This window comes from Crinia signifera, chromosome 2 (genome assembly GCF_055691185.1).
Source record: "Crinia signifera chromosome 2, ASM5569118v1, whole genome shotgun sequence".
NCBI classification, from domain to species: domain Eukaryota; kingdom Metazoa; phylum Chordata; class Amphibia; order Anura; family Myobatrachidae; genus Crinia; species Crinia signifera.
The window spans coordinates 368,543,821-368,556,710 of NC_139218.1; positions in this window are offsets into that span (position 1 = coordinate 368,543,821).

Below are 12,890 nucleotides of genomic sequence, written 5' to 3' on the forward strand. Positions count from 1 at the left end.
CTGTCTCCCTGATGACATCAAGGCAAGAGGAGTGGAGTCCATTCCCAATTACCTCTACAGGGAGGATGGGATGAAGATCTGGTTGGCTGTGGAGAGGTAGTTCTGATAAACACTATGCTGTTCTAACTGTTTGACTAAAACTGCTTCCCGATGGTCATAATACAAATATGCTAAATTATATAGCAAACCATGACATTGCATACATGCCTGATCAAGGGAATAAAACAGCTACAATTCCACAACTTCTGCAAATCATCCAAACTTGATTAGATCACTGATTGTAGGTCTTGCTTTATCCATTTCAGCTTTGTGTCCAACATTGTTAATTACTACTATGAGAGTGATGTGGTGGTCAGTACAGACCCTGAACTTCAGGCCTGGGTGGCCGAGATCTACAAAGAGGGATTCTTGGAGTATAAATCTACAGGTAAGTGACATCTTGTTCTGTGATGCCATATTTCTAAATATCATGGGGTCCATAACGAGCCAACCTGATCTTTCAATGTTAAGAAACCTGGTATGACCAAACGGTCATACACCACCAAATACTGTAGGTCAAACTTGCATCAGAAATAATTCTTGGACACATGGCCACAGTGAAACTTGATCCCTGAGTCATGCATCAGTGTTTGGCTTCTGGTACAATTTAAGCCCTTTGACATAACCATTCTATATCTAAAACAAGCTACAAAGGAAAGAACAAAAAGCATAAAAATGTATGAGGGCTGCATAAGCCTGAGGCCACATAAGAGCCCTTTTTTTTGGGTCAAGTTAAGATCAGTAAGGTTAGCTACTTTTAATTTTAAGCAGGGGTGGCCTGTGATGGGTTGGTGACAGGCCATGGTCCTATCAAGGTGACAGGGGGCGTTTATTTTGAACAGGGTATAAAAAGGTTTTTCCCAGTAGGCCTCTTCCTCTTGCACAATGCAGGTTATGCAGTTAGGAGGCGGTGGTGAACCCCTCCTGGAGTTTTTGGAGTAAGATCAAGTTTACTGGGCTGGCGTTTTGGTAGCGACTTGTTTTTTGCCATCCTCCACATTTAGTTTAATTAGCTTAAATCTAGTTTAAATGGCAGCTATAAAAATTTAGTTTAAATGAGTCAACATGGTCACCAAACAATAAATGATTGTTGACCTTTTAAACTTAGCACTTGGTTGTCCGTGTCTTTATTTATGGTCCGTGTGAGTTATTTGGTGTCGGTGTGATTTATTGTAAGTTAAGCTAGTTTAAGTTAAGGTAAAAGGTATGGCACAATAAGATATGGGCACCTTATTCAATTTTCTCAACCTTGATAATCTGTGTGGTGGTCGGTAGAATGCAATGAGATGTGATGGTCGTATCAGTGTGTAGGAGAGGTCAAGATGACTAATGGACTGTTCCCTTTGAAAGGAATACCCTCATCCTTGGAGACCAAGGCTTCTCTGATCAAGTACCTGACCATGGCAATCTTCACTTGTTCTGCTCAGCATGCAGCTGTCAACAATGGTCAGGTGAGTGACAGATCACATTTTTACAATATGCTGTGCTTGATATCCTATGCGGTGTCTTTAAAACTCTATCCTTGATTTGGAGAATTGGAGATCATATTGATTAATCTAAATGAGCATGGCTTGCAGTGTATTACGAACAGGGGTAAAGTGTTCCCTTCTGTTTCCATTGCAGTTTGACTTCTATGCCTGGATACCCAATGGTCCTTCATCATTGAAAAGTCCCCCACCCACAGTAAAAGGAGTTGCCACACCCCAGACTATTCTGGATGCATTGCCTGAAGTAAACACCACCACTCTTAACATGTCTACTGCGTGGGTGCTCAGTAGAGTGCCAACGGACCAGGTCAGTCCTTGGGGACATTATTCAGGACAATATAAATACTACAATAAGATTTAATACTTTTCTCTGAGACAGCTAATAAATGTAAAGACTACTATATAATCCTACCATGTTTTCATGTGCATACACTGTAATTGTGGAGACAGAACCTATTGTAGTGACCAAAAATGTTTCATGTCTTTGGCTTCCATTAACAAGAATTCCCATTACCCACTAGAGACGTCTGGGCCAGTACCCTGATGTGCGCTTTACAGAGGAGGTTCCACAGACCTACATAAAGAAATTCCAGGAAGAGCTGGCTGAGATCTCGCAATCCATTAAAGAGCGGAACAAAAGCATGGATTTTCCATATCCATATATGGACCCGAGTGTAATTGAGAACAGTGTTTGTGCATAACATGAATAGTGGCAGTAGATCAGATGTGGTTGGAGGTTCTATCACTTATATACGTAGACGAAGCAGCGATAACACTAATATGGCAATGCAGCAGGAGGCACCATTTCTCCTGCTGCATTACTAATCCGATCTGTATCCAAAAATGCAGTATTGGATCATCTGTGAACACATTGGCCAACTGTGTGACCCTTGAAGTCACAGAAGCAAGCCACCACAGAAGCTTTCAAGAGGTCAGGAAATCTTCATCCTCGGATGGAGATCCTGGTCTTGTCCCCCCTTGCAACAACAGTGACAAAACTTTGTGATTCAAAGTATGGGTCCGGCTTGTGTGCAAATTACCGATCATTGGTACTTTGCTGAATCATCGTAACCCCAACCACATCTGAATGAAGGTCTATGCCTGCACTTGCTACCAGTTTATCATACTGTGATATGCACTGTCCATCTGTGTTGAGAGGGGACTAGACCTTGTAAGTGGAGAGTTTTCAATCTCCTTGTGAGAAGATTTGTGATACAATTAAATATTTCATTGCAAGTCATTTATTGCAGTTCTTTCCAGACAGCTAACTCAGAGGGGGGACAGTCCACACTGACCACACTGACCACACCAAAATATCATAGGTGTCATCTAGAGGAAGATGCAGAGAAATGTCCTACTAAAATGACGGGCTATATCACATATATCGGTACCTTTGTAGTATCTGGGCTGCCAATTTTCTGATTGTATGCCTTACCTTAAGGCATACAATCAGATGCGATTTGACGCGATTTTCAGCAAAATCACATCAAATCGCATCCGATATCGCATGCGAAGCGATTCGATGCGATTTTGCATAGGATTCAATGTTAACAAGGTTCTGTTCATTTCCCCACTATCCAAGTGGGCATAAAGTTGATTTTATAAAGCGCCGCTCGCCACGCTTCGGGCTCGGTGGCTCGCTGCGCTCGCCACGCTTTATAAAATCAACTCTATGTAAATTAATAGGACTATGTTAACATTGAATCCTATGGAAAATCGTATCAGATTGCATGCGATATCGGATGCGATTCGATGCGATTTTTCCGACCCGATTTTAAAATCGGGCGCCCAGATACTACATAAGTACCCATATATCTTGCTATGGGAGCAGCACCCAGCTACTGTACATACTCTATGTACAGATGGAGCGCCTCTCTTTCTTGGCCGGGGATCGCCAGAATGTCCCCGCTGGCGATCGCCGGTGGAGAGGCGCTCCATCTGACTGGGACGCGCGTGCGTCTCGCACGCACGTGTGTCCCAGTTTCAGGATGGTGCCGCTGCGGGTCCCTGCCCGTCTCCACTTCAGGTAGATGGGCAGGGATTGGGGGGGCGGTGAGAGGCATCGGGGGAGGTGGCGGGGACCCGTAGCCAGCTCCATAGCCACTGGGCGCGCAAGAGTCTCATGCGCGCGCGCCCCCTGGCGGGAGCTGGTGGCTGGCGATCATTTTTCCAGCCCCTGCCTGAATGAGCCGGGCTCCATCTGCACATCTGTTGAATAGCCTGCCACTATATAGTATCTTGTGTTCTGTGAACACAGGAGCTCTGGGAATTTATGTACCATGCAGATTTGTGGATGACTAGTTGAACAAAAATGTCCTATATACTATCTCCGAGTTGGGGCAGAATTGCATGTGATATATTGCATGCGGTTCTTTTGCATGCAATTTATCACATGCGATCCCAGCCAAGGCTCCAGGATCCTTAGTGTAGTAATAGCTCTGATCCTATGGTCACGGACTACATCCGATTTGCCCATTTTCATATGATTTATGACCCTGATGCATCGAAATTGGAGGAAATGGGACAAAATCGGAGACGTTTATGGCCATCTTAACTGAAACATGCCATCTATTGGGCTTGGCTGCCAAATAACCAAGGAGAGATCTTGCAAAGCCCAGTTCTGATGCATTGGCAGTCACTGCACATCACGTTTGTTTTTGCTCTCAAATGCTGGATTGATTCTGCAGTTTGAAGGAATAAAATTTGCACCACCGGTTTGTAGCAGTGTCAGCCAATCCCATGGAAACCAGACCAAATGGTTGTATGAGAGAACATATACTGGACTCTAACTGCAATGGGGCACAATACGCTTACAAATTATACTGGCAATCAGTGGCGGCATTAGAGACAGCGCTGCAGCACATTCCAAAACATAAATAGGTGAGCCACACCAACTACCACCTCAAACATCACCGGCAAGGATTTACTAGCAGTTGGTGTGGCTTCTCTTATCTGCATTATAAGCATGGTGCTTGTCACTGTGCTGGGGTGTGCTGACAGCTATTGGGTAGGGTACTAGCAGTGGTGCCTTGCTTTTCCTGACACCACAAATTCATGTTACACATTTGAAAGTAGGATGGATCGTATTAATTAAGTGGTCTTAATTATTTGCCAGAAATCACCAGAAAATAACTTCTTGGCATCAAAAACTTGGGACCCAGGGCCGGCGCCACCACTAGGCAGCTTTAGGCATTTGCCTGGGGTGCCGGCCACTGAGAGGGCGGCAGTTGTGAGCAGGTACCCCCCCTGGATGGAGGTGAGCGGCGACGCAACTCTCCCTCCGCATCACCCCCCCTGCACGGGGACTCAGCGGCCCTCACCGCATCACCTGCCATCCACCTCCCGTGAAGTGATGTGCCCCCCCCCGCCCGCCTGGGGTGCTCCGGGGCCTTCCACCAGCCCTGTTGCGACCTCAAATGAGTATACTTACTGATTAACTACATGATGTTTTTTCTACCAGGTTCAGCACCAGGAATATAAACTATACATAGAGGCTGTGATACCTTTTTTCCTCCCCATGCAACTAATTTAGGTGTACTACCTGATGCTATTAAGCACAATATCGTTCGCATTCAGGGGAACCGAATCATTTCACTGCCTATGATCATTGGTAATCATACCTCTGATAACAACAGTGCTTAAATGACAAATTAAATGTGTGACTAATCTGCGAATATTCCTTGAACTAAACCAGTCCAAGGATCACACTACATTTTAATATTTAATATTGAGGATATTAAATAATTTTTTGTGCCACCTTTTTTTAAATAAAGTCTAAATAAAAGCTATGTATTAAATTATCAAACCAAATCATTAACAAAGGAGTGCGCCCAAAAAGCGTTTTTTTCTTTCTTTGTCAGACTCTCTTTCTGACAAAAAAACCCCCAGTGTTTAACCATTGATTCTAAACGCTGGGCGCACCGCCAACCAACTAACTACCAGAATTGATCAAGTCCTGTAGTTTATCAAGTTGGTACTAAAATCATTACACAGATTGTGAGTCTGTGCGGATCTTCAACCCCTTTCTTACCTACTATAATGGGGGCCTAAATGGTAGTGTGCTTCTCCCCTCCATTTCTGCCAGCAAACTTCTGGTTCTCTCAATTGCAACAGGTCATTCAACAGGAGATCCACACCAGCTGGCAGAGTTGGGGTGGAAGTTTTTGTGGCTCCCCTATTTTAGTCATGGATAGCGCTGCAGCCCCACCTCTGGAGCCCCCACTGCACAACACTTAGAGGCCGATTTTACACCAACGGTATCCTGAGATACAAATGTGTTATTATAATATCAGCCAGATTCAAAATTTAATATTTTATTACATGACATAGATGTATCAGTTATCTCATGCAGGGAAAGACTGATGGCATGGGTGTGTTAAGGGTAGTGGGTCAGTAGCATAACTAGGGCTCAGCTGCCCTAGCGGTGGCGGGGGGGAGCAGGCGCCACCAGGGCCGGAGCTTCCACTAGGCAGCTTTAGGAAGCTGCCTAGGGCACAGGCCACCAGAGTGCGCCCCCAAATCCAGCACAGGAAGAAGACTGTTATGATGGTGGAGGCAGCTGCAAGTAATACCTGAGGCAGTCTCTGTCTTCCCCTGCTCCCTGGGCTACAGCAGGTGCTGTGCCGCCACTGTACACAGCCAGCATGTCAGCTCCCATCCCCTGCTGTGCTGTCTCCTTTCTTCTCACTCCAATCCCCCAATCCCCCCCTCACTCCAATCCCCCCCTTACATGAGACAGACGAGCTGTGCTGGGAGCAGCTGAATACACTGAGAGCTGGTCCTGTCTGATAGTAAGTTAGTACCCTAATATGCTGTGTTCCCATGTCTAAAGTTATAAAGGGTCATCTTTAAATTAATATCAGCTTTATACCAGCGTTAAACCGAAGAAAACCAGAAGGAAAACAACAAACTATCATTCATTCTGAAGGACTTCATTATAACCACAAAACTCAGGAACATCATGTGGCCTCAACACACCTTTACCATGAGAACACCTGGACCAGGCCCACCACCCCTATGGCTGAGAACACCAGGACTACCCCTCATGGTGAGCATGGAGCTGTGAGGGGAAGCACCAGGGCCAGCCTATGTAGCTATACTTCCCCCATACTTGAATGTGCCCCCCACTTTCTCATGAGACCAGGACATTGATGATTAAGACTTGTGCTTTAATTGTGTCTAGTTCTGTGCACCCTGTACTGTTCTAGTGTGTTCTATATGTATGGTGCTGGCTGGTGCAATCACCATGTGGCACTGCTGAATGGCTGCCTGGGTACTGCACAGCTCGGTAATTATATGTGCCCCCTGTCCGTGTCCCTTATTAGAGTACATCTAATATATATATATATATATATATATATATATATATATATATATCAGTACTGTTACTGGCTACCTAGCTGGCTGTGCAATCACCATGTGGCACCGCTGAATGGCTGCCTGGGTACTGCACAGCTCGGTAATTATATGTTCCTCATGTCTGTGTCCCTCATTAGAGTACATCTAGTATATATATCAGTACGGTTACTGGCTCTCTAGCTGGCTGTCCAATCACCATGTGGCACCGCTGAATGGCTGCCTGGGTACTGCACAGCTCGGTAATTATATGTTTCCCATGTCTGTGTCCCTCATTAGAGTACATTTAGTATATATATATCAGTACTGTTACTGGCTGTGCAATCACCATGTGGCGCCGCTGAATGGCTGCCTGGGTACTGCACAGCTTGGTAAATATGTTCCCCATGTTCGTGTCCCTTATTAGAATGCGTCTTGTGCATATCTGTATGTGTGATGTATATCTGTACTGCCAGTGTTGCCTGTTCCTTGTACTGATAACCCTTTGTATTACAGTATGTGCATTGTTATTTTTAATGTCTGTAAAGCGCCTTGAGTCCTGTTGGAGAAAGTGCGCTAAATAAATAAAACTTACTTACTTACTTACACTGTCTACATATACAGACATTCAAAATTGCAGCAACTGCAATTATATACTTTCATTTCCTGAGATAGTCATCACATATCTGTGCCACCCCTCCCCCACTGCTACTACTGGAGGCTGAGAGATGAGCGTTTAGGGGCTGATTCAGACCTGCTGGCACTGCTAGTATGAGTAAGAACGGGTGCCAGAAACTTTTTGGTAGGAGGGGGGTGTATCATTTCTATTCACACCACGGGGTTGGGGTGGAAGATGTTGAAAGACAGAAGGGGCAGCATTGTGAACCTTCGCCTGGGGTGCCTTCAATCCTTGCACTGGCCCTGCCAGGAGCCCTGTGCGAGGCGAGCTCTGCAGCACTGGAGCAGCAGCAACCGGCTAGTAAGGATTATTATTAGCACGGACTTCTCTCTCCGGCTGTCTGTGTAAGGATGCTCAGTGACTCGACCCTATGAACCATCCCATGGGGTGGGTCACTGAGCGTCCTCACACAGACAGCCAGAGAGCTCCCCCTTCCACTCTGCCTGCCGCTCTCCATTCCACCGTGGTTGCTGCTCCCCCTTAAACCGCAGCCGTCGCTCCCCCTTACACAGTGGTCGCCTCTCCCCCTTCCACCCTGCCCGCCTCTCTCCCGTGGCCACTGTTCCCCTGTTCTCCCTTGTAGAGAGCATGATGCTCTCCACCAGTGGCGTAACTAGATACATGTGGGCCCCATAGCAAAAGTTTGTAAGGGCCCCTATTCATCAACTAATGCTGAAAAATGTATATAGAACATGATACTTTGACAGGCAAAGTGGGCCCCTCTCAGCTCTGGGCCCCATAGCAGCTGCAACCCCTGCACCTATGGTAGTTACGCCCCTGCTCTCCACCCAGGGCCGGTGCAAGGCACCGGAGCACCCCAGGCGGGGGGGGGCACCAAGGCGCTCACCGCTGACCTGCTCCATGCCGCGGCTCACCCGCTCTATACCACGGCCGCATTGCATCACAACCCTCCCTCCCCCGCACGGGGTGTGTGTGTGATGCGATACGTCCGCTGAGGTCGCTCCACAGAGGGAGGGGGGCTTGGGTTGGGTTGCCGCCGGGTGTGATGCGCCACTGCAAGGCAACACGAGGGGGTTGGGATGGCGGGCAGATGGGTCGGGGTGATGCCGCGACGTTACTCCACAAGGGGGGCAATGCGGCGGCGGACGTCTAGTCGCTGGGAGGGGGGATAGGAGTGACAGCCACTCACCTCCATCCAGCAGGGTCCCTGCTCCCAACTACCGCCCTCCAGTGGCTGGCACCCTAGGCAAATGCCTAAAGCTGTCTCCACCCGGGCCCTGACGGATAGCAGCGCAGGTACCTGTCCAGCCTGTACCTGCGCTATCAGTGCAATTGGGAGGGGGGCTGTTTGGCAGTAGCGGTTGGAAGGGGGGTGGGGCAGAATTTTTTAGGGTGGGGGGAGATGATTTTCATGTTTTAAAAAAAAATGAGAATATAATAGTGTGCCGAGTGCAGCGAGGCACCGTGACTGAAGCATGGAGAATGCACTTGGCACACTTATACGTTGTCCATGTCAGGATGCAGTGTAAATCCCGGCGGTCGGGATCCCGGCGTTCAGAATCACGACGCTGGAATCCCGACCGCCGAAATCCCGACACTTTCTCCCTCCGGGGGTGTCCATGACACCCCCGGAGGGAGAATAAATTAGTGTGCCGAGCGTAGCGAGGCACCGGGCCCGCTGCGTGGCGAGCGCAGCGCGCCCGCAAGGGGGGGCGGGGGGGGGGGGGGGCGATTAAGGCTTGTGTTGACCTTCTGTCAATGTCAACCTAGGGTATGTCGACCATTCTGATCTGATTGGTTGCCCATTGAAACATCCCATCTTTAATAGAACTCCCAACTTTCTAAATAAACCCCTTAGTGTTAAAGGCATTAAAAAAGTAAAAAATATTGGTGAAAAAATACAAAATAAAATATGTGAAAAAGGTTGACACAAGCAAAAAAGGTCAATATTGAAAGGCTGACACATGGAAAGGTCAACGTGCCTTTTTAAAATTTGTATGTGTTAATGTTGACACCTGTCATCATGGACTACTTAGCACATACCCTCACAGACATTCAGTCGTAGTCCATGTGGATGTTAAACCACTGTATGGAAAAGTGTTGACCTGTTGTATTTTGACATTATAGCAATGTCGACCTTCTGTATGTCAACCTATTGATTGTATGTCGACACTACAGCCCTGTCAGCCAGATACCATCTAGACTAGAGCCCTTTTTCCTATGGGGTACGGTCATGAGCATTCCTACGGGTCACCATCATGATGGTAGACAAGTAGTAGGTCTACACCATTAGGTCAACATGACTTAAGGTAGACATGCAGGAAGGTCGACATGACTTAAGGTCAACATGGGTTAGGTCAACAGGGTCATTGGGTCGACATGGTTTTATTTACTATTTTTTTAGCAAAAATGTGCTGACAGGCGGTATTTCATGCCCTATCATCCACTAGGGCGTGGTGGGAGAGTAAAATAATGCACCCGAAGCATGGTGAGCGCAGCGAGCCATGCGAGAGGACGCGGTGCTACGTTTCAGTCTCCATGTCGACACGACATTTCATGACCTACCATCCACTAGGGCATGGTGGGAGAACAATATAGCGTTCCATGCGAGGGGACACGGTGCTACATTTTAGTATCTATGTTGACTGTGTTGACATTCCGTTGAAAAAAAAATATGTTGACCGTACCCATGTCGACTTAATGACCCTGTTGACCTTACCCATGTCGACCTAATAACCCTGCCAGCCTAAAGTCATGTCTACCTTACTGCCTGTCTACCTTAACTCATATCGACCTAAATCATACCCTCCAACTGTACCGATTTTGCCGGTACAGTACCATTTGTTAACGGTCTGTACCGGCAAAATACAAAGTGTACCGATGTACCGATTTTCAGCTGGCTGCTCTGCTGAGGCACCATGGAGCAGGAGGACCTCCCACACTCCTCCACGGGCGCATACTCTGCAGAGTATACAAGGCGCCATGGAGCAGAAGGACTGTGGAGCACCTGCTGCGGCTGGCGGGAGTCGGGACGCAGTGAGAGGGGAGCAGTGAGCGGCACACAGTGAGTGGGCAATTGCATACGCATGAATTTAACTTGACATTATTCGGAAAGGGGGTGTGACCATGCCCCCTTTGCCCATGGCCACGCCCCCTTTGCCCATGGCCACGCCCCCTTTCCGTATGTGTACCGATTTTTGCAGTCCAAATGTTGGAGGGTATGCTAAATGCAGTGGTTCTCAACCTCAGTCCTCAAGGAACCCCCGAACGGTGCACATTTTCCAGGTCACCTCACAGATACACAGGTGCACTAATTACTCACATTTTAAAAGATCACAAGTGGAGCTAATTATTTCACCTGTGATTCTGCGTGGAGACCTGGAAAACGTGCACTGTTGGGGGTCCTTGAGGACCGAGGTTGAGAACCACTGGTGTAGACCTAATGCTTGTCTACCATAATGCTGGTGACCTCATGATTCATACCCTTTCCTATATAGTTTATATCAGAGATCAAGATCTACTAACAGTTCATGTTTCCAGACCAACTGTGGATCTTTAGAATGTGTCAGGACTGAACACAGCACATGTTTGTAATTATAGTAAGGACTACACTTGTGCACCAGTTAGGTCAGGGGTGGCCAAACCTGTCCTCAAGATCTACCAACGGTGCATGTTTTCCAGGCAACCTGTGGATCTATAGTAGGAATGAATGCAGCATGTTTGAAAATGTGACAGTTAGTAATGACTACATCTGTGCAGCAGCTAGGTGATTTGGAAAATGTGGACCGGTGGTAGATCTCGAGGACCGGTTTGGCCACTCCTGAGTTAGGTGGCCTGGAAAACATGAACTGTTGTTAGATCTCAAGGACCAGTTTGGCCAGCCCTGGTCTATAGTATGGGGATATCTACACACCTGAGGTTGGAGATTGCCTCAGTCTAGATTAGTTCCCCTCCCCCTCTGCACTCACATTGTATTTAAGCAGGGACCCAGCTGTGGCTGCTCATTACTGACTCAGGCACAATCTAAAGTAAGTTCTCTTGTACTTATTTAGTGGCAGGTTTCTTGGGATGTATGTTTGGGTGTGGGGACCCTGGAACTTGTCTGGCTGGGCCAATTCAGAGCATCACTACATAACAAATAGATTCAAATTTGATTCCAAGTTCTTTGTACTGCATGTCTTTTATCTATGTATACCGCCTGTCAGCTGAAAATTTTGTAAAAAAAAGCATGTGTACCATTTGACCATATGACTGTCTATCATGAGTCAGTTTATGATCAGTCCGGATACCACTATTGTAACCCCCTTAACTTGGATTTGCATAGTCCAAGCTTGTTTATCCACTAGGTGTCTTTAAAGGCTGATGAATGATACAGCGGGACCAAAAATCAATGGGCACCAAATGTAACTGTTCTCATATCAACCACTCTGGGGATTATAGTGGTGTGTTTGTCACTTAGGGCCTTATTCTGGTTGATTTGGTCGGATGCATATTTTCGGACAGGAACTGAGTGTTCTTAGCCCCGCCTTCCGTACAGATCGCTCACACCGTCCGAATGCGGTAAGACGCCGACCGAATGGACCGCGAGTGGATTTTTCATTGAACACCTCCTCCATCTCTGGGAACCTCCCCCATCATTCGATGGTCAGCAACAATCGAATGCAGGACCAAGTGGTCAGGCAGCCCCGAGTGCTCCAGACCACTCGGGCATTTCAACATGCAAAAGCAGGGATATGGGCGGGCAGCTGGCATCCGGCTATGTCATATGTCCGCCCCCCCCCCCACGTGTGTCACGTCCGCATTACCATACGCGGGGCGTATGCATATGGTAATGAGCCCAAACAGCCCTTCACGCCCCTCTCCACCCCCTGTTCGGATTGCTCTGACCGATCATTTTCTGTACAGAATTTACTTCGTATTCGGACGTGCGCGGCGTTCGCACATGCGCAAACACCAACCATCGGCTGTCCGTCCACATTCGGAGCCATCCGTCGCAACCAGAATAACCCCCTTAGTATCCTGGGTACTTGTGGATTATCACGGCTCCCACGATCGTATGCGAAAAAATCGAATCGCATACGATTTTTCACTGAAAAGCATCCAAATGCATTGGAATTAGTATGAAACATGTTCAATGGCCCCCAAATGGCATTTTTGAGGCTGTACCACCCCCACTATCAACGCGAACCCGAAGCGTGGCGAGCGCAGCGAGCCCGCGTCCTACGACCTTTTCATACCCCCACTATCCACGTCGGCGTGGAGTTGAGAATAGAAAGTGTGGCGAGCCACGAGCCTGAAGCGTCCCCTCACGGGCTTCACAGGTGTCAGCGTCCCCTCGCGGGGCTCGCCACACTTTCTATTCTCAACTCCACGCCGACGTGGATAGTGGG